Here is a 19,430-nt window from a genome sequence, read left to right as displayed (position 1 = left end):
TACTGGTACTGTGGAGGCTAATTAAAGTAGAAAAATACACAGTAATACATATGAATAATAGCCTGAATTTATACCATATGAACAATCAATAGGATGTGAGGACAGCCCAGAGAACAATACTCTCACATGTATACCATACTGCCAATCCCGGAAACGCACCCAATGCACGTTTCGCCCGGCGAACTTGGGCTTTGTCAAGGTTTTTTTTTATTATTATTATTTATTTATTAATTTATTTACTTTGTGTCCCCATAAGGTCATAATAGGCCTTTGGGGACTTCTCATCGCATTTTTTGTGGGGAGGCTGATTTTCCCTGTAACTCAGGCTAATACATATACAGTGGGGCAAAAAAGTATTTAGTCAGTTACCAATAGTGCAAGTTCCACCACTTAAAAAGATGAGAGGCGTCTGTAATTTACATCATAGGTAGTCCTCAACTATGAGAGACAAAATGAGAAAACAAATCCAGAAAATCACACTGTCTGATTTTGTAAGAATTTATTTGCAAATTATGGTGGAAAATAAGTATTTGGTCAGTAACAAAATTTCATCTCAATACTTTGTTATATATCCTTTGTTGGCAATGACAGAGGTCAAACGTTTTCTGTAAGTCTTCACAAGGTTGGCACACACTGTTGTTGGTATGTTGGCCCATTCCTCCATGCAGATCTCCTCTAGGGCAGTGATGTTTTGGGATGTCGCTTGGCAACACGGACTTTCAACTCCCTCCAAAGGTTTTCTATAGGGTTGAGATCTGGACACTGGCTAGGCCACTCCAGGACCTTGAAATGCTTCTTACAAAGCCACTCCTTCGTTGCCCTGGCGGTGTGCTTTGGATCATTGTCATCTTGAAAGACCCAGCCACATTTCATCTTCAATGCCCTTGCTGATGGAAGGAGGTTTGCACTCAAAATCTCACGATACATGGCCCCATTCATTCTTTCATGTACCCGGATCAGTCCTCCTGGCCCCTTTGCAGAGAAACAGCCCCAAAGCATGATGTTTCCACCCCCATGCTTTACAGTAGGTATGGTGTTTGATGGATGCAACTCAGTATTCTTTTTCCTCCAAACACGAAAAGTTGTGTTTCTACCAAACAGTTTCAGTTTGGTTTCATCAGACCATAGGACATTCTCCCAATACTCTTCTGGATCATCCAAATGCTCTCTAGCAAACTTCAGACGGGCCCGGACATGTACTGGCTTAAGCAGTGGGACACGTCTGACACTGCAGGATCTGAGTCCCTGGCGGCGTAGTGTGTTACTGATGGTAGCCCTTGTTACGTTGGTCCCAGCTCTCTGCAGTTCATTCACTAGGTCCCCCTGCGTGGTTCTGGGATTTTTGCTCACCGTTCTTGTGATCATTTTGACCCCACGGGGTGAGATTTTGCGTGGAGCCCCAGATCGAGGGAGATTATCAGTGGTCTTGTATGTCTTCCATTTTCTAATTATTGCTCCCACAGTTGATTTCTTCAATCCAAGCTGGTTGCCTATTGCAGATTCAGTCTTCCCAGCCTGGCGCAGGGCTACAATTTTGTTTCTGGTGTCCTTTCACAGCTCTTTGGTCTTCACCATAGTGGAGTTTGGAGTCTGACTGTTTCAGGGTGTGCACAGGTGTCTTTTTATACTGATAACAAGTTTAAACAGGTGCCATTACTACAGGTAATGAGTGGAGGAAAGAGGAGACTCTTAAAGAAGAAGTTACAGGTCTGTGAGAGCCAGAAATCTTGATTGTTTGTAGGTGACCAAATACTTATTTTCCACCATAATTTGCAAATAAATTCTTACAAAATCAGACAATGTGATTTTCTGGATTTTTTTTCTCATTTTGTCTCTCATAGTTGAGGTCTACCTATGATGTAAATTACAGACGCCTCTCATCTTTTTAAGTGGTGGAACCTGCACTATTGGTGACTGACTAAATACTTTTTTGCCCCACTGTAGCTCCAGTTGCAGAAGGAATACAGACTCCTACTCCTAACTATATAGAGCTGATCTGATAGGATAATATAGAATGAACTAGTTGGTAAATTTAGGGAAAGAATTTGTATTAATATTAGTGAGGAATTTTCAGTATTTCAACGATTCTGAAATGTCGTGTGTACCAAATAGGACAACAGCAGTTTTGTAAAGCTGAAAATGTCTATAAATGTAAATGTATATAAATATAAAGAGATATATAAATATATGGAGATATAAATATGTAATATAGATGTATATAAGTATAGATACATGTAGAAATAAAAATACAAAATAAATAAATTAATTCACAAAAGTAGATTAAAAGATTCACTGTAAATATTGATAAAGAACATGATAAAACGTGACTGCATGGATACATAAAAATAGGTGAATTGATAAATTAATAGATAAATACATAGGTAGACTAAGGAGTTCACCATAAATCAATGTACAAAATAAGATGCTTGAAAGTATATGCTAATCCATATATTCTAAGAAAAAACACTCATGATACATCAATGAAAGTAACATTGTTATTTTGTGACATCTTCAAGAGTTTCATTTAACCTAGCTGGATTCAAAGTGTCCATATTATAGATCCAATACATTTCTTTTCTGTTTAATATGCTAATGTGGTCAGGTATATGGTCTGGTACATGATTGATGGGAGTGATGATGAATCCATCATATGTGCAGTTGTGATAGGTCGAAGCGTGTCTAGAGACACTATGCTTCATCTAACCATTGGTTACATTTAAGCGGTATTTGTTCAAGCGCTCTCTTAAAGTCATAAATGTTCTACCAATATACTGAAGCCCACAGGGGCACTCCAGGAAATAGATTGTGTGTGTTGTAGAATCATTTAAGAAGAATTTGATTTCAAAGATTTCTGCCGTAGAATTGCTGGTAAAAGTGTTTATACGATGATGAAAAGACCGGCAGCATTTACATTTAGAATGATTACACCTATAGCTTCCTTTGATGGACTCTATGGTTGGGAATATATTCTGTTATTTATTGACAGGTTTAAGTCTGTTTGGAGATAAGATATTCTGAGGGTTCTTGCCCTTCTGTATGTAATATTGGGTCTATTGGCTAGGACTTTTGTTTAGGAATGGATCATTTAGAATAATGGGCCAGTGTTTCTGTAGGATTTTTTTATTATGTCCTTGTGCAAGGAGCTGTAAGTAATACATTTATAGAGTAATAAAATTATAGTGGTGATTGATTTCAATGTTTTTCAGTCCTGGTTTTAGACAGTTCTCTTGTGTAAGGTTGCTAGCTTTTGATCTAGCAGCTTTTATAAGGTTTTTGGGTCTTTACTTTGTATTTTGTAGTCATCATCTAATGCGCAATTTCTTCCAATCCTGTGAAATTGCCCATAGGGCACATTAGATTTCCATTTGTTGTAATGTAGACTATTGAAACCAAGTAGACTGTTAAAATGTACAGTAGAGATGAGCGAACACTAAAATGTCCGAGGTTTGAAATCCGATTCGAACAGCCGCATACTGTTCGGCTGTTCGAACGGATTTCGAACCCCATTATAGTCTATGGGGGGAAATGCTCATTTCAGGGGTACGCAAAATTCGATAAAATTATACTTACCAAGTCCACGAGTGACGATCGGGCTGGATTCCCCTTGAAGTCTTCTCCCGGCGCAGCGCCCCCGCGGCGTCTTCCGGCTGGAATTCACTCTGCCTAGGCATCGGGGCCTAGGCAGAGCCGACTGTGCATGCGCAGTCGGCTCTGCCTAGGCCGGATGCCTAGGCAGAGTGAATTCCAGCCGGAAGACGCTGCGGGGACGCTGCACGGAAAAAGACTTCTAAAGGGAAGGGAAGAACCAGCGTTGATTGGCAGAATGTATAGCATTCTGCCAATCAACACTGGTTCTGCATCGAACCTTAAACTTCGAACAGCTAGTAGTGTTCGATCGAGTACGAGTATTTCGAATACTGTAGTATTCGATCAAACACCTACTCGATTGAACACTACTCGCTCATCTCTAATGTACAGGTTCGAAATATATTTTTGTGTAAACTTGACCTTTGTCTGCTATTAAGAGTAAGTCAAGATATACAATGGTATCTGAAGTGGATGTGTCTGTTAGCTCTAGCCCTAAGTTGTAGTTGTTAAGACATTGGTTGAAAGAATTCAAAGATTCACTATTACCATCCCAGATGAAGAACATATACTCTATATATCGCTTGTAGTAGACTATATTGGTGCTCCATGCATGGTGATTGTAAATGTATAGCTGTTCAAATTGTCTAATAAAGAAGCTCGGTACAAACCTCATACCCATTGATGTACGACTTGTCTGGATGTATAGTTTGGATCCAAATTGAAAGCTATTATATTCTAGTATGAATCGTATTCCCTCAAGTAAGAATTCTTTCTGGTGTTTAGGAAGCATGGGGTATTCTTCCAGGAAAGATTTAATAGCTAGAAGGCCTTGTTTGTATGTAATGTTGCTATATAAAGAGCTCACGTCCAAAGTGGCGCATCTGTAGGATTCTTTCCATTGAATAGGAAGTATATTTTTGATCAAGTCAGCAGAATCTCTTAGATCTCTTAGGAAGGATAGAACATATTTTTGTAGAAGTAGGTCTATGTAATGGGAATTTTATATATATATATATATATATATATATATATATATATATATATATATATATATATATATGTTCATCCTACTAATATAAATGTGAAAGTTTGGATGTTTGTTAGTCAATCACACAAAAATGGCTGAACGGATATAAATGAAATTTGGCACACAGATAGATTGGAACCTCGATTAAAACATAGGCTACTTTTTATCCCGGTAAATGACATGGCTTCACGACTGTTATGAATTTATGTTCACATATTACACTGCTCCTGCAGCAGACTTATTTCAGGTCCCAGGGCTGTTTTTTTTGTTTTTTTTTTTTTTTTTTTATAAATTCTTTACTTTTAAACATTTTACAAAAAAAAAAACAAGACAAGTCCAAACAGACCAAGCAAGACATGGCAACAAAAAGCAAATGTCAGCTGGGGTCACACGGTGGCTCAGTGGTTAGCACTGCAGCCTTGCAGCGCTGGAGTCCTGGTGTTCAAATCCCGCCAAGGGCAAAAAACCATCTGCAAGGAGTTTGTATGTTCTCCCTGTGTTTGCATGGATTTCCATCCCATATTCCAAAGACATAGGGAAAAATGTACATTGTGAGCTCTATGTGGGGCTCACAATCTACATTTAAGAAAAAAAAAAAAGCAAATGACAGGACATCATAGGCAATAACAAAAGGACAAAGAGAGAGAGGGGGGAAAGAAAGAAGGAGAAAGAGAGAAAAGACAAAAAAAAAAGGGAGTGGGGGGGTGAAGAAAAGCAGTTAGTCCCGAGCTCCAACCACCGACACCACACCTGCAGGAAAACTTCAGCCAACCAGAACTCCGTATGCCTGAGTACCCACAGGTCCGGTGGGGGAAGAGTCATGAGAGACCATTGGCGCCAATTGAGGCAAAAGAAATGGAGTCCATGGGCAAGAGCTGGGGCCCCCGGAGCAAGGGGGATCTTTTCTCAGGAGTGTTGAGATCGTTGACGTTGATGGAAGAGTCCATGATTGGCAACCGGGGCCCTGAAGAAAGAAAGAAAGAGAGGAGGAAATGGAAGGAGGAGAGAGAAAAAAAAAAGGGGAGGGGAAGGGAGGGGGGGGGCGGTAGAGGGAGGGACAAAAAAAAAAAAAACAGACCAAGAAATGGAATAATAAAACCGCAACCAGCTAATCCGGGTGCGGGTAACACCAAACAATGGGAGATACCCACGTGACGTCTGGGACTTTACCATACAGGCTCGAAGCCTGTTAGGAGTAACATCAGATCCAGGAGAGGTGAGTCACACTGTTTATTGTGTTGCCTGACCTCCCCTGGGGCTTCGATTATTATACTCGGGGGTCTGAAAAGACCTCCGAATATAATAATAGCGGTAGTTGTTGTGGTTTGCAACCTGGGTCTGCTCATGGCCGCCCCCAGGATCCTATAGCAGAAGGGGAAGAGGGGGCAGCTGTGAGCAGGCCCAGAGAAGTAGGTACATAGGCCATTACCTGCTGGGGATACTCCAGCGGTAGCGGTCTATTAAAAAAAAAGAAAAAAAGTATTCTTACTCACCTACCTTGCAATCCCTTGATGGAGCCAGAGCTGCCACTGCTGCTGCCACCATATCTTCAGCCGGCAGTAAGACGTCTGCATCTCAGTGCAGGCGGCGTGATGACACCACCTACGTGGAAACGCAGAGGTCTAAACCAGCCCAGGACACGGCCGCTCAGTTTGTTTCAGAGTGGTCTGTCTTGGGCTAGGAAAAAAATAAAAATAAAACTGTCAAATTTCCGCCCCACCGAAAGTGATGCCTGAGGCGGCTGCCTCACCTCGCTTCATTAGCGGTGTGGCCCTGGGGAGGAACTAATATATAAGGGGGGGAGGACTATTATAAAGGAGAGATTGTTACATTAGGGAGGCTATTATAAGAGGGAGACATATATAAGGGGGGAACTATTTTATATAAGGAGGCTATTTTTTAGAAGAGGGAATTATAAAATGGGGTATTATTTTTAAGGAAAAAACTATATAAGTGCTATAATAAGGGGGAAATTATATATGTCAGCTATCATAAAAGAGCTTCTATGAGAGGGAAACTTTTTAACCCCTTAAAAAGTACTTTGCAAAAAAAAATCAAAAAAAAAATCATTTAACCACATGAGGACCGCCGTACGTAAATTTACGGCCTCATGTGCTGGTACCTAAAGACCGGACTATTGCCGAAATACGTCCGGCCTTTAGGTACCTTTCTGGCGGGGGGAGGGGTGCGGGGGGGACAGGGGTTAGGTGTTACTAACACCTAACCCCTTCCTCCATAACGTCCAGTCGGAACTGAGTCCGACTGGACGTGTTAACCCTTTCGATCGCGCCGTCAAACATCACGGCGCGATCGAAAGGGATCCGCCGATATTTGAAAGTGATCGGCACCCCCCGCGGCGAGATCGGGGGGTGCCGATGTCAGTAGAAGGTAGTCTGGGGTCTGGCCAGTGACCCCAGACTACCGGAGCCCCACATACCTGGTGATCCTGCCAGGCGGTGGAGGAAGTGAGCGATGTGTCTCACTTCCTCTGCAGCTTACAGGACACGAGCAGGCTCATGTCCTGCTCGTGTCCTGTCTGCTACTGTGCTGAATCAGCTGATGCTTTCATCAAAGCATCAACTGATTCAAGTGTCCTAAAGGGACACATGAAAAAGTTAAAAAAAAAAAAAAAAAGTGTATGAAAAAAGTAATAAAGTTCTAAAGTCCAAAAATCCCTTTTTTCTATACAAAATGAATTATATAAAAAAAAGCACTAAAAATTAAAAAAAGCAATGCATATTTGGTATCGCCGCGTCCGTAACAACCTGTACAATAAAACTGAAATAATATTTAATGTACACGGTGAACGTCGGGAAAAAAAAACGGAAAAAACTCGCCGGAAGTAATGATTTTTCGCCATCTCACCATACAAAATATGCTATAAAAAGTGATCAAAAAGTCATATGCATCCGACAACAGTACCAATAAAAAGCACAGGTTGTCCCGCAAAAAATAAGCCCTCAACCAACACTGTCAACCGAAAAATAAAAATGTTACGCCTCTTAGAAGATGCGATGCAAAAAACATTGATTTATGTCCCCAAATGTGTTTTTCCTCTGCAGAACTAGTAACACATAAAAAAATAATATAAATGAGGTATCGCCGTAACCATACCGACCCGCAGAATAAAGGGAACATGTTACTTATACTGTACGCTGCATGGCGCAAAATTAAAAAAGTAAAACTCAATGCCAGGATTGATTTTTTTTTTTTAAATCCAGCAAAAAAGGGTTAATAAAATGTATTCATAAAGATGTAGACACCCAAAAATGGTGTCATTACGAAATGCATCTCATCCCGCAAAGAATAAGCCCTTATATGGCCGCGTCACCAGAAAAATAAAGAAAATATAGCATCTCACAATGTGAAGACAAAAACCCTCAAAAATCGCCAAATTATTAGAATACAACTGGCGGCGTCAGGAAGGGAATATATAAGCTGTGCAAGCGAATATCAGGGGACACCCCAGATTTACAGCTTATGAGGGAACAGACACCAGAAGTGACCCCCAGAGTGACTCCCCCAATCATAGGAGCTACTGGGACATAGTAGGGAATTTGGTGTTTGCAATGTTCTCCGCACAGCTTATATATTCCCTCTTCGCCATCCGCTGTGCAGTCACGTCCGGGATACTAATACTCACTACACCCCCTGATAAATTCTTTGAGGGGTGCAGTTTTCAAAATGGGGTCACTCCTGGTACCCCATGGAATCCACTTTTCTGGTACCTTACAGGCTCTACAAACATGACATGGCGTCCAGATACCAAACATCTGAATCTGTACTCCAAAAGCCACATATAGCTCTCCTTCCCTTCTGCGCCCTGCTGTACGTCCAAACTGCAGTTTATGACACATGTATGACACATGTATGACACTGGTGTACCCCGGATAATGCACGTAATGTCATATGTGGGTATAAACTGATATTAGGGCACAGCCGGACACAGAAGGGAAGAAGGGTCATTTGGTTTTTGGAGCACAGACGGTTTGGTTTTTGGATGCCATGACACTTTTGTAGAGCTGAAACGCTAGTAAAGTGGAATCCCCTGATATGAGACGTTATTTTGGAAACTACACCCCTGAAGGATTTCTCCAGGGGTACAGAGAGCATTTTTAACCCCCAAGTGTTGCTATAACTTATTATCCATAAATGAATACGAAGCGGATTGTGAGAGGTGAAAATGACCATTTTTCCAGGAATACGTCCTTTCAGTGCGTAATATGTTGTGTCCACCTTGTATCAGAGATGAACGCTCTAAAAGCTGTTGTGCCTGGGATACCCGTTTAACAGTTTTTGGAGTGTCTCTGCTGACATAAGTCGGGCACAACATGTTGCACGCTGAAATGGCAAATCTGTAAAATTTTCATTTTTAACTTCTCTATCAGTTGCGATTTCATTTCTGGAAACTAAATAAATGCAACACTCAAGGGTTAAAAATTCTCGCTACACCACTTGATAAATCCCATCAGTGGGGTAGTGTCCAAAATAGGGTGACATGTCTGCGGATTCCACTTTATTGGCAATTCAGGGGCTTTGCAAAAGTGGCATGACGTCCAAAAACCAAACTGTGCTCCAAAAACCAAAATAGCGCTCCTTCCCTTCTGTCCCCGGCTGTGCCCAAACAGCCGATTCTACCCACATATTGGTATTAAGTCCGTTATCCGGGGTACACCAGTGTCATACATGTGGGCATACACTGCTATTTGGGTACCCAGCAGGGCGCAGATGTGAAGGAGCAATATGTGCTTTTGGAGTGCAGATTTAGATTCTTCGTTTTTGGACACCATGTCACATTTGCAGAGACCCTAAAATTGCCCCTACAAAATGGGGTCACTTCTTGGTGAATTCCAGTTTACTGGCACCTCCAGGGCTCTGCAAAAACAACATGGCACCCAGAAAGTCCCTCTAAATCTGTACCCCAAAAGCTAAAACGCACAGTGGTCCTTCCCTTCTGAGCCCTGCTGTGTGCCCAAGCAGCAGTTTACACCCACATATATAATTTTTTGACCCCCGGGATGGCCCCTTAATAGTTTTAGGAGTGCAGGTCTCTGACAACACAAAGTGGGTGCAACGTATTGGGCACCGAAATGGCATATTTTTAAAAATTTCAATTTTCATTTTGTACATTAAATTTTTGGGAAGCATTTTAGGCTCAAAATGATAATACCTCTTGATACATTCCTTGACAGGTGTAGTTTCTAAAATGGGGTCACTTTTGAGGGGTTTCCATTGTATTGATACTTTAGGGGCTCTGCAAATGCGACATGGCCCCTGAAAACTATTCCAGCAACATCTGCCCTCCAAAATCCAAATAGCGCTCTTTCCATTCTGAGCCCCACCATGTACCCATACAGCAGATTATGGCCACATATGGGGTATTGCCGTGTTCAGAAGAAATTGTGTAACAAACTGTGGGGGGCTTTTAATTCTTAAACTATTTGCAAAATTAAAACTATGGCGCTAAATGGACGATTTATTGGGAAAAAAAGTAATTTTTCATTTTCACGTCCCAATGTTAATAAAATCTGTGAAACACCTGTGAGGCCAAAATACTCACTCTACCCCTAGACAAATTCTATGAGGGGTGTAGTTTCCAAAATAGGGTCACTTATAGGGGGTTTCCACTGTATTGGTACTTTAGGGGCTCTGCAAATGCAACATGGGACCTGAAAAATATTCCAGCAAAATCTGCCCTCCAAAAGCCAAATAGCCCTCTTTCCATTCTGAGCCCCGCCATGTTCCCATACAGCAGATTATGACCACATATGGGGCATTTCTGTGTTCAGGAGAATTTGTGTAACGAACTTTAGGGAGCTTTTTCTCCTTTATCCTCTTGTGAAAATTAAAAATTTGGGGCTAAATTGACAGTTTGTTGGAAAAAAAGTAATTTTTCATTTTCATGGCCCAATGTTAATAAAATCTGTGAAACAGCTGTAGGGTCAAAATACTCACTCTACCCTTTAATATGTTCTGTGGGGGGTGTAGTTTCCCAAATGGGGTCACTTTTAGGGGGTTTCCACTGTATTGGTTCTCTAGGGGCTCTGCTAATGCGACATGGCACCTAAAAATAATTCCAGCAAAATCTGCCATCCAAAAGCAAAATAGCGCTCCTTCCATTCTGAGCCCCGCCATGTTCCCATACAGCAGATTATAGCCACATATGGGGTATTGCCGTGTTCAGGAGAAATTGTTTAACAAACTGTGGGGGGCTTTTACTCCTTTAACCCCTTGTGAAAATGAAAACTTTGGAGATAAAGTGACATTTTAGTAATTTTTCATTTACACATCCCAATGTTAGTAAAATCTGTGAAACAACTGTAGGGTCTAAATGCTGACTATACCCCTTGATGAATTCTGTGAGGGGTGTGGATTCTAAAATGGGGTCACTTTTGGGGGGGTTTCCATTGTTTTGGTACTCTAGGGTCTCTGCAAATAAGGCATGGCGCTGAAAATTATTCCAGCAAAATCTGCTGTTCAAACACCCAGTGTCGCTCCTTCCCTTCCATGCACTGCCGTGTGCCCAAAAATCAGTTTACACCCACATGTGGGGTATTTCTGTGCACGGGAGAAATTGCACAATAAACTGTCAGATGCATTTTCTCCTTTAACCCTTTGTGAATGTGTTAATTTTGGGTCTAAATGAATGTATTAGTGAAAAAAAATGAAATGTCTAAATTTCACTGCCATATTATTTTTATTCTTATGAAATGCTTAAAGGGTTAACAAACATCCCAAATGCTGTTTTGAATAATTTGAGGGGTGCAGTTTTGAAAATGGGGTAATTTATGGGGGTTTCTATTATACAGGCCTTTATAATTACTTTCAGAACTGAAATGGTCCCTAAAAAATTGGTTTGGAGAATTTTCTTGTAAATCTGGAAAATTGCTGTTACACTTGTAAGCCTTGTGACGTCCAAAATAAATTAAAAGACAATCAAAATATGATGCCAATATAAAGCAGAGATATGGGAGATAATATTTATTCATGTATTTGGATGGTATGACTATCTGCCTGAAAAGCAGATAATTTCACATTTTGAAAATTGCAATTTTTTTCAAATTTCCATCAAATTTCCTAGTTTTTTTTATAAATAAATGCAAAAATATTGATTAGTGTTTACCACTAACATGAAGTATAATGTGTTACAAGAAAACAATCTCAAATTCATTTGTGTAAGTTAAAGCGTCTCAAAGTTATTGCCATTTAAAGTGACACATGTCAGTTTTGAAAAAAGAGGCCTAGTCTTTAACATACTTTTGGGCCTGGTCCTTAACCGGTTAACTATGATTGTACCTGGAGGGTTTTTCAGCTCCCTGAGTATAATGATTGTAGGGCTAGGAGAGATGAGGGAACATAAAAAAACTCTGTTACTTACCTCTCCTGGGGTCCAGAAGGCTTTTAATCCCCCCAGTTTGTCACCTTCATCTGCCCCCAGTTTAATGTCCCCCCTTCATCTGCCCCCAGTTTAATGTCCCCCTTCATCTGCCCCCAGTTTAATGTCCCCCCTTCATCTGCCCCCAGTTTAATGTCCTCCTTCCATCTCTGCCCCCAGTATGTCCCCCCTCCATCTCCGCCCCCAGTATAATACCCCCCTCCATCTCTGCCCCCAGTATAATGTCCTCCCTCCATCTCTGCCCCTAGGTTACTATTCATAACATAAAAACACTGATACTCACCTTTCTCGATCCCTGCCGTTCTGTCTGCAGTCTCAGCTTCAGCGCTGAGCTCTGGCTTCGGGCTCGATCTGATGACGTCACTCATATCGCGCCCGGAGCGGAACTCAGCGTTGAAGAAGGAGCTGTCTGCATCCTTCAATGCTGTATTCAACTCATTGAATTGAACTCATTGAAACCTGGGCATACATCCAGCCGATCAGGACTGCAGGACATGACCCTGAATCTGGGAATGTCCCGCAGAATGCGGGACGGTTGGGACATATGGGGTGTCTTCATGTATACGGGAGGAGTGGCACCAGAGATAGCAAGTGTGTGGTGCCTTCAGGGAAGGAGTAGCATCAGGGATATGAGGTGTGTGGTGTCTTCACCTGGAGAGGAGTGGCACCAGGGATAGGAGGTGTGTGGTGCCTTCATGTTCAGGGATAGGAGGTGTGTGGTGCCTTTATGTACTGGAGAGGAGTGGTACCAGGGATAAGAGGTGTGTTGTGTCTTCATGTTCAGGAATAGGAGGTCTGTGGCGTTTTCACCTGGAGAGGAGCGGCACCAGGGATAGGTGTGTGTTGCCTTCATGTACAGGGAAGGAGTGGCACCAGCTCCTGCCGCTGCTGGCTTCATGCAGGGCAGGAGCATAGCGATGTTGCAGGCACCTGTGCCGGCGTCTAACCCTCCCACTGTAATAGAGAGGCGGATGCCGGTTCTGTATTCGCATTGTGAAGGCTAGACTGGTCTCAGCATCTATGAGCGTGCACGCAGGGCCAGCACCATCTCGCCGCTGGCTTTGCATATGTAACCCAGACCACCAATGACGCAACAAAGCAGGAAGACAGAAGATTTTACAGCAACGAAGACTGGTGAGTATGCGACGTGGGAATACCCCTTTAATGCACTAGGATAGGAGGTGTGTGGTGCCTTCATGTACTGGAGAGGAATGGCACCAGGGATAAGAGGTGTGTTGTGTCTTCATGTTCAGGAATAGAAGGTCTGTGGTGTTTTCACCTGGAGAGGAGCGGCACCAGGGATAGGTGTGTGGTGCCTTCATGTACAGGGAAGGAGTGGCACCAGGGATAGGAGGTGTGTGGTGTCTTAATGTACAGTGATAGGAGGTGTGTGGTGCCTTCATGTACTGGAGAGGAGCGGCACCAGGGATAAGAGGTGCGTGGTGTCTTCATGATAAGGAATAGGAGGTGTGTGGTGCCTTCATGTTCAGGAATAGGAGGTCTGTGGTGTCTTCACCTGGAGAGGAGCGGCATCAGGGATAGGAGGTGTGTGGTGTCTTCATGTACTGTAGAGGAGCGGCACCAGGGATAGAAGGTTGTGGTGTCTTCATGTACTGTAGAGGAGTGGCACCAGGGATAGGAGGTGTGTGGCGCCTTCATGTACAGGGATAGGAGGTGTGTGGTGTCTTCATGTACTGTAGAGGAGTGGTACCAGGGATAGGAGGTGTGTGGTGTCTTCATGTACTGTAGAGGAGCGGCACCAGGGATAGGAGGTGTGTGGTGCCTTCATGTACTGGAGAGGAGTGGCACCAGGGATAGGAGGTGTGTGGTGTCTTCATGTACTGTAGAGGAGCGGCACCAGGGATAGGAGGTGTGTGGCGCCTTCATGTACAGGGATAACAGGTGTGTGGTGTCTTCATGTTCAGGGATAGGAGGTGTGTGGTGTCTTCTTGATAAGGAATAGGAGGTGTGTGGTGCCTTCATGTTCAGGAATAGGAGGTCTGTGGTGTCTTCACCTGGAGAGGAGCTGCACCAGGGATAGGAGGTGTGTGGTGTCTTCATGTACTGTAGAGGAGCGGCACCAGGGATAGGAGGTGTGTGGCGCCTTCATGTACAGGGATAACAGGTGTGTGGTGTCTTCATGTTCAGGGATAGGAGGTGTGTGGTGTCTTTACCTGGAGAGGAGTGGCACCAGGAATAGGTGTGTGGTGCCTTCATGTACAGGGAAGGAGTAGCACCAGGGATAGGAGGTGTGTGGTGTCTTCATGTACTGTAGAGGAGTGGCACCAGGGATAGGAGGTGTGTAGTGTCTTCATGTACAGGGATAGGAGGTGTGTGGTGTCTACAGTCTTCATGTACTGTAGAGGAGTGGCACCAGGGATAGGAGGTGTGTGGTGCCTTCATGTACAGGGAAGGAGTGGCACCAGGGATATTTTTTATTTTTATTTTTTTTTAAATGTAGATTGTGAGCCCCACACAGAGCTCACAATGTACATTTTTCCCTATCAGTATGTCTTTGGAATATGGGATGGAAATCCATGCAAACACAGGGAGAACATACAAACTCCTTGCAGATGGTTTTATGCCCTTGGCGGGATTTGAACACCAGGACTCCAGCGCTGCAAGGCTGCAGTGCTAACCACTGAGCCACCGTGTGGCCCCCATGCACCAGGGATATTTGTGTGGTGCCTTCATGTTCTGGGATAGGAGGTCTGTGGTGTCTTCATCTGGAAAGGAGCGGCCCCGGGATAGGAGGTGTGTGGCGCCTTCATGTACAGGGATAGGAGGTGTGTGGCACCTTCATGTACAGGGCTAGGAGGTGTGTGGCGCCTTCATGTACAGGGCTAGGAGGTGTGTGGCGCCTTCATGTACAGGGCTAGGAGGTGTGTGGTGTCTTCATGTACTGGAGAGGAGTGGCACCAGGGATAGGAGGTGTGTGGTGCCTTCATGTTCAGGGAAGGAGCAGCACCAGGGATAGGAGGTGTGTGGTGCCTTCATGTACAGGGCTAGGAGGTGTGTGGCGCCTTCATGTACAGGGCTAGGAGGTGTGTGGTGTCTTCATGTACTGAAGAGGAGTGGCACCAGGGATAGGAGGTGTGTGGTGTCTTCATGTTCAGGGAAGGAGCGGCACCAGGGATAGGAGGTGTGTGGTGTCTTCATGTACAGGGCTAGGAGGTGTGTGGTGTCTTCATGTACTGGAGAGGAGTGGCACCAGGGATAGGAGGTGTGTGGTGCCTTCATGTTCAGGGAAGGAGCGGCACCAGGGATAGGAGGTGTGTGGTGTCTTCATGTTCAGGGAAGGAGTGGCACCAGGGATAGGAGGTGTGTGGTGTCTTCATGTACAGGGCTAGGAGGTGTGTGGTGTCTTCATGTACTGGAGAGGAGTGGCACCAGGGATAGTAGGTGTGTGGTGTCTTCATGTTCAGGGAAGGAGCGGCACCAGGGATAGGAGGTGTGTGGTGCCTTCATGTTCAGGGAAGGAGTGGCACCAGGGATAGGAGGTGTGTGGTGTCTTCATGTACAGGGCTAGGAGGTGTGTGGTGTCTTCATGTACTGGAGAGGAGTGGCACCAGGGATAGGAGGTGTGTGGTGTCTTCATGTTCAGGGAAGGAGCGGCACCAGGGATAGGAGGTGTGTGGTGTCTTCATGTACAGGGCTAGGAGGTGTGTGGTGTCTTCATGTACTGGAGAGGAGTGGCACCAGGGATAGGAGGTGTGTGGTGCCTTCATGTTCAGGGAAGGAGCAGCACCAGGGATAGGAGGTGTGTGGTGCCTTCATGTACAGGGCTAGGAGGTGTGTGGTGTCTTCATGTACTGGAGAGGAGTGGCACCAGGGATAGGAGGTGTGTGGTGTCTTCATGTTCAGGGAAGGAGCGGCACCAGGGATAGGAGGTGTGTGGTGTCTTCATGTACAGGGCTAGGAGGTGTGTGGTGTCTTCATGTACTGGAGAGGAGTGGCACCAGGGATAGGAGGTGTGTGGTGTCTTCATGTTCAGGGAAGGAGCGGCACCAGGGATAGGAGGTGTGTGGTGTCTTCATGTACAGGGCTAGGAGGTGTGTGGTGTCTTCATGTACTGGAGAGGAGTGGCACCAGGGATAGGAGGTGTGTGGTGCCTTCATGTTCAGGGAAGGAGCGGCACCAGGGATAGGAGGTGTGTGGTGCCTTCATGTTCAGGGAAGGAGTGGCACCAGGGATAGGAGGTGTGTGGTGTCTTCATGTACAGGGCTAGGAGGTGTGTGGTGTCTTCATGTACTGGAGAGGAGTGGCACCAGGGATAGGAGGTGTGTGGTGTCTTCATGTACAGGGCTAGGAGGTGTGTGGTGTCTTCATGTACTGGAGAGGAGTGGCACCAGGGATAGGAGGTGTGTGGTGTCTTCATGTTCAGGGAAGGAGTGGCACCAGGGATAGGAGGTGTGTGGTGTCTTCATGTACAGGGCTAGGAGGTGTGTGGTGTCTTCATGTACTGGAGAGGAGTGGCACCAGGGATAGGAGGTGTGTGGTGCCTTCATGTACAGGGAAGGAGCGGCACCAGGGATAGGAGGTGTGTGGTGCCTTCATGTACAGGGCTAGGAGGTGTGTGGTGTCTTCATGTACTGGAGAGGAGTGGCACCAGGGATAGGAGGTGTGTGGTGCCTTCATGTTCAGGGAAGGAGCGGCACCAGGGATAGGAGGTGTGTGGTGTCTTCATGTTCAGGGAAGGAGCGGCACCAGGGATAGGAGGTGTGTGGTGCCTTCATGTTCAGGGAAGGAGCGGCACCAGGGATAGGAGGTGTGTGGTGCCTTCATGTTCAGGGAAGGAGCGGCACCAGGGATAGGAGGTGTGTGGTGCCTTCATGTACAGGGCTAGGAGGTGTGTGGTGTCTTCATGTACTGTAGAGGAGTGGCACCAGGGATAGGAGGTGTGTGGTGTCTTCATGTACTGGAGAGGAGTGGCACCAGGGATAGGAGGTGTGTGGTGCCTTCATGTACTGTGGAGAGGAGCGGCACCAGGGATAGGGGGTGTGTGGTGTCTTCATGTACTGGAGAGGAGCGGCACCAGGGATAGGAGGTGTGTGGTGCCTTCATGTTCAGGGAAGGAGCGGCACCAGGGATAGGAGGTGTGTGGTGCCTTCATGTTCAGGGAAGGAGCGGCACCAGGGATAGGAGGTGTGTGGTGCCTTCATGTTCAGGGAAGGAGCGGCACCAGGGATAGGAGGTGTGTGGTGCCTTCATGTTCAGGGAAGGAGCGGCACCAGGGATAGGGGGTGTGTGGTGCCTTCATGTACTGTGGAGAGGAGCGGCACCAGGGATAGGGGGTGTGTGGTGTCTTCATGTACTGGAGAGGAGCGGCCCCGGGATGGGCTGTGTGTTACTTTCGTTATGAGATGACTACTGGGCCATGGTTTATTACGTGCAGTACGTGTCCTATGAGATGTTCCATTACCACACCAGACATGACTGTCACTTCTCCAGCTATCACTTCCCTTCTGAACCGGCTGCCCGATGACGTCACATACATGACAACCAGAAATGCCGGCAGCACGACGGGGGGCGGAGCGTCACTGTACCCTGGAGCCGCAGTGTTGTGGGGAGGTGACCTGTACCTTCCCTTCTATCCATGTGTACGTGAGTGGCAGTGTTATGGTTTCCTGTGACCTGGGTGACATCCCTCTGGGCGTGCCAGTCACTGACATATCTACTGCTGGGATACGCGGCAGTGCACATACAGTACAGTGATCTACTTGGTCAGGACACTGGTGGAGCGGCGCTGAGGTGAAGACAAGGTCACGCTAGTAGGCTCTGAGGCTACGGAGAGGTAAGTGTCCTTACTGTGATATAGATGACACTCCATGTCTTATCTAGTGACACTTGTCAGGGTGACTCCAGCGAGCACTAGACATCTCCATAGTTCCTGTGTACGGACCGAGCTTGTCCTGACAGGACATCAGGACGGGCATAGTAGGGATGGATTACCTGGTGCGGTGATACTCACGTACACCCAACCGTATTCCTGTCTCAGTGCAGTATTCCACATGGTGTCTATGCTAATGTTAATCTATGGCACTATTTATATGGGTATATGAAAGATCCGTATATATTATAGTATATACTACAGGTACTGTTATACAATTTCAGCTGGTAACGCCTATTGATGTCAATGGGTATGTTCACACAGAAGAATCTTCCAGCCTGGTTTAGCCCCATTCAGAGGACCTAATCCCTAGATTATAATGAAAATGGCCATTGCAGCCCTTTGTAGCTCTGGGTGAGGTTCATTTTACCATCTAATGTATCAGAAATCAGTGAATATAGCCTTAGGTGCTTCAGGTTCCTCCCTAAATAACCCCTCAGTCTTACTGAGCAATACTGATGCAAGTTTTATGAATCAGTCTTATGTGAAACAGGTCTAAAGATTTCCCACTAGCTGAATTTATGACATCTCACTGTAGCAATTTCCTAATATTCCGCCATTCCTGGCATCATAAATGACACAATATAAGTTGCTCATGGTTGTATAGAGACTTCCACTTCAGATGAGTGTGCTGTTTAATTCTGCAATAAACCCGCTTAGGGCGGGTTCACATCTGCGCCCTGGTCTCTGCTTTCAGATTTCCGTCTTCTGCTGACAGGAGACAGAAACCTGTCAGACAGTGTTCCCGCTGTGGGTGTTTTGTGGTCTCCACGGCGAAGGGCAGGTTCACATCTGCGCCCTGGTCTCCCCTTTTCGGTTTCCGTCTTCCGCCTGAGAAACTGAACTGGAGACGGAAATCGGTAGTCACTTTTCAAACCCATTCTTTTGAATGGGTTTGTAAAGTGTCCGCCCGTCAGCGTCCGTGAGTGTTTTGTGGTCTCCACGGCAAAACCATTTTTTTTTAAACTGGCCACAAAGTCAGACATGCAGGAAAAAAAACCTGCTTTCGGCCGGGTTCACATCTGCGCCCCGGTCTCCGCTTTCAGGTTTCAGTCTTCTACCGACAGGAAATGGAAACCGGGCAGACAGTGTCCGCCCGCGAGCGTTTTGTGGTCTCCGCGGCAATACCGTTTTTTCAGTGCGCTCACAGGCAGACACTTTACAAACCCATTCAAGGTGACTGCTGGTTTCCATCTCCTGTCCAGTTTGTCGGGCAGAAGACGGAAACATGAAAGCGGAGATCAGGTGCAGGTGTGAACTTGCCCTAATCAGGACAGAGAGTTACTCATACAAAGGAACTGCATATTCTATGTGAATATTGGCCTCTTCATCCAGAGATTTTCCTGGCATAAATTCTCACACTGTATATATATGGTGTGAAAGGAGCCTTAGATCATTTGTAAGATACACAGTTCAGTCTGTTATGGGCATGCAAGATTTCTATGTCCATTAAAGATCAGGATGACGGAAATTAGTTATTTGTATAGTACGCAGGGCCAGCGTTGGGGGGGGGGGGGGGCAAACTGGGC

At 45.3% G+C, this 19,430-nt stretch overlaps 1 protein-coding gene across 1 annotated transcript in view; it reads left to right on the top strand.

Moving 5' to 3' along the window:
* The first annotated feature begins 17,611 nt into the window (after positions 1–17,611).
* Positions 17,612–19,430, top strand: part of UPP1 (uridine phosphorylase 1) — a 32,749-nt gene continuing 30,930 nt past the window's right edge. The window contains exon 1 of the mRNA XM_075271157.1: positions 17,612–17,805. The gene's annotated coding sequence lies outside the window, so the exon portion shown is untranslated. The remainder of the gene's footprint in view (positions 17,806–19,430) is intronic.

The sequence above is a fragment of the Leptodactylus fuscus genome, chromosome 4 (genome assembly GCF_031893055.1).
Source record: "Leptodactylus fuscus isolate aLepFus1 chromosome 4, aLepFus1.hap2, whole genome shotgun sequence".
Classification (NCBI taxonomy): Eukaryota; Metazoa; Chordata; class Amphibia; order Anura; family Leptodactylidae; genus Leptodactylus; species Leptodactylus fuscus.
The sequence above is the reverse complement of the archived record's forward strand: the minus strand, read 5'-3'. Positions and strand labels throughout refer to the sequence as shown.